The sequence below is a fragment of the Chenopodium quinoa genome, unplaced genomic scaffold (genome assembly GCF_001683475.1).
Source record: "Chenopodium quinoa cultivar QQ74 unplaced genomic scaffold, ASM168347v1, whole genome shotgun sequence".
Lineage (NCBI taxonomy): Eukaryota > Viridiplantae > Streptophyta > Magnoliopsida > Caryophyllales > Amaranthaceae > Chenopodium > Chenopodium quinoa.
The window spans coordinates 1,584,294-1,587,979 of NW_018743689.1; positions in this window are offsets into that span (position 1 = coordinate 1,584,294).

Sequence of the window (3,686 nt, forward strand, 5' to 3'; positions counted from 1 at the left end):
AATTTTCCGTCATTTTTGTGGAGGGAACCGACTTTCTCCCGAAAAAGAAAGACGCGAAAAAAGAATCGAAGTTTTCGAATACATGTTGAATGAGCTTAGTCAAATGTTGTTTGATACTATCTCTCAAGGTGCAAGGATTAATCCATCCTAGGCTATCTCAATGGTTGACTCAATGATGAAAGTATTTAGGTAACTTAGGCACGGAGGCTAATCACTTCATACTTCGTGATGCAATGACAATTATGATTGGTGAGTGATGTTGATATGACAAGGCATGCTTCAATGTTGTGTTAAGATTCCATGACAAAGGGTTCCTAATGGAAGGTATATTTGGTCATGTACCTGTGATGTGTGTGAAAGTGATTCTAAAGTTAATCCGCAAGGGCTAAGTGTGTGAAAAAAGATATTATTTCAAGAAGAGTCAAATGATGGTGACTCTTAGGTTAGGTAAGCTAATGATGTAGGGATCAAGCCCCCAAGTCTAGCTCTACATGAATAGGGATGAACACAAGGAATCCCTTGATATGATCACGGTGTAAGTGTGTGAATGTGAATATGAATGCATGTTTATTACGGCCGCACCTCGTTGTGAGGTTGCCTACGTATCCGTTAGGAATCAGGCCGAACGTAGCTCGCACAAGTGTGTGTACACCTCAAAAAGGTATTTTTAAGAGTTGTACCGTGGTTAGGCTAAAGGTTATAGAAGAAGGGGATAAAGGCTCAAGACCCTCGATAAGCCCTCAAGGTGTGCAAGCTTGCTTTTGAATCTTTATATTTTTATGCTTGAGGCTTTTAACTCTTTTTTAGATCTCTTTTCTCTTTTGCTTTAGTATCTATTTTATTTTTATAGGTGTGGGCAATTTTGATCATGCGGTCTATCACTCACTTGGCATTCATGTTTCTCAGGCACGGTACCGAGCACTCGATAAGAGACGCAATCTGAGACGTGTTCATATCAAAGACATGTTCATATCAAAGACATTGGAACACTTGCCCTTTTTGTACACTTTTATTTATTTTTGGCTTATTTTATTTATTTTAATCTTGTGAAATCACTCAAGCTTTTGAAATTGCATAAGTTACACACCATCCCATCTCAAGGTTAGGTAGATATGAGTTGAAGAAGAAAGGTCTATCGTTAGACGAGGCTCAAAGTGGTTTATCACAAAAGGATTGTATATTTGAAGGGTGAAAGGTAATATGATATGGCTACAAGGGGTTCCTCAAATCATTGGTATACCTTGTGCTTAGTTTGACATGGAGTTATTTTTTAATGCAATGTAATGAAATGATCATATGCAAGAAAATAAATGCTCATTTTAATAAAAGGAAAAAGAAAGAATCTACAAAATTAATCTAAGGGGAATAAAAAGGTGCCTATGCTAGACTTATTGGGGAAAGGGTAAATAAAAAAGAAATAGAAAAAGAGGTCACGAAATCTTGTAGTTGAAGCTCGCCTCTTGTCTTGTGTCGTTTGCTTTATCATCACTCGCTCTTCTTGTTAGCTGGAGGCATGGGAAGCTTGTTATTATCAATTAAATGTTGGATAGCCTCCTTTAGCTTCCAACAACTCTCAGTAGCAAGACCCCTACCTTGATGGTACTTGCAGTGTTCATCTAGATTCCAACTAGGCAATCTCTTTTCAGGTGTAAGATCTTGAATAGGTCCAATGGGAGTAATGAATCCTTTGGCATGTAGACAATCGAATGCAGTATCGTAGCTCATCCCAATGGGGGTGAAGTCTTTCCTTAGTTGCTTTTTAGATCCTTGGTTATCCATGGCTAAAACTTCACTGAGATCAAAGGTACTAACATTGTTACTAGAGTGGGCGTTTCGGAAGAAGAAGGATTGTCGTTCTTCTTTCCTTTCCAGCCACCGTGGTTACTATTTTTAGTAGCTTTTTTCTTTGTGAGGTCGTCTTCGATCTCGATTCCAATGTCATAAACGGCCTTGAAAGTATTCAAGTTGTGTTGATATTTTAAGTGCTTTGAATACTTTTCTTGTAAGTTCTTGATAAACATCCTCACAGACTCTTTTTCGGTGGGAACCTCAATCATCTTAGCGGAAGTTTCCCTCCACTTATTGAAGAAAGAAGTAAAGCCTTCATTCTCTTAATGTCTTAGCACCTCGAGCTGTCTATAATTGGTTTCGACTTGAATATTACACTTATATCTATTAATGAAAGCATTTACAATAGAATCCCAAGTAGAGGTTTTCTCTTTGTCAAGGGAGAAGAACCATTGTTGGCAAACGGTTTCAAGAGATAAAGAAAACAAGGAATGAAAAACTTTCTTATCAATACCCTTAATGTTCATTATAGTTTCAAAGGCCCTTAAGTGAAGGTAAGGATTATCTGTTTCCTTGAATTTTGGGATGTCGTTGGCATTTAACTTATGCGGAAGAAGTTCCTTGTCCACCAAGACCCCTTGTGAACTGTAGGGAATATTTCAAGCGTTAACCCCCTAGCTTGAACCCCACTGTGATCATACACTAAAGTACGGTGGCGTCCAAAGGGAAAGAAGATAGAGCAAAAGAGTCGCCAATAAGTTTTTTAAGGAACTTGTAAACCATTCACGAGGTGAAGGTTACACCCCTTGACGATCCAAGAGATCGTCAACTCCATAAGGTCTTGAACCAAATAGGGTTCGAGGATGAAGGTACAAATTCAACCTAAAAGAGATTGAACCTGCCCTAATAATAGGCCTCTACTTTATTCTGATCGTATTCATGTGCGCTTTCTGACTAACATGCAATCAATAGGATTAACCCTAAACCTTTTTATCTATGTTGGTTGAATATTAATGCACAAATAAAACTATTATTGGCGATCACTTGAATTATAATCGAATTAACCCTAAACAAGATTATTAATTATCTTATTAAGCGTGATTACAAGTACAAATTCCCTTTAAACATGCATAAAAAGGTGTGATCAAGCAATAAAAATAAAATCAAGCAACATAATAATCATCAAAATCATAATAATAATCATCATAATAACCATGTTAAAGCAAAATAATAGCAAGATCCTAGGCATGATACTAACAAGATTAATAACAAACCCTAGCATGTCACTAAGCAATAAAAAATCAAAATCTTTAACCCTAACATGAATAAATATTAGGAAGAACATAAGAAGCATCGTAACAATCATACTTGATATTAAGATTACCCTAGACAATATACTAGGAATATCATAATAACATCATAATATCAATAAAAACCATTAAAGCACTTACTTTGATGCCTCGTACCTCTTTCTAATAACAAAATACACACGTTAGTAACTTCAAGGAAAATAATAAACAAAACAACAATTAAATTAAATAATTGAAAGAGAGATTTGGGACCAAACCCTCAGAAATTAAAACTTTCACGTCTAGGGCGAAGGCAACTTCGAATATGGCTAGGTGTTTCTAGATCTAATGAATGCGGAATTTTGTATTTGAGAGAAGCTAGTTTAGAAAAGAGAGAGAGAGAGAGAGTAATCAAGAATATCTTGATGAGAGTTGGTGAGAATTAGAGAGAATAAGAATTGATGATTGTAGGTTATTCCGATGATTGTAGGTGATTGAAAACAGAGTTTTTACGACGTTATTTATAAAGAAAATCAGCCAAAAGATAAAATATCAAAACAGAGTTCTGGCGTAAATAAAATTGGATTAGCGCCAACGCTGGCTATTGGC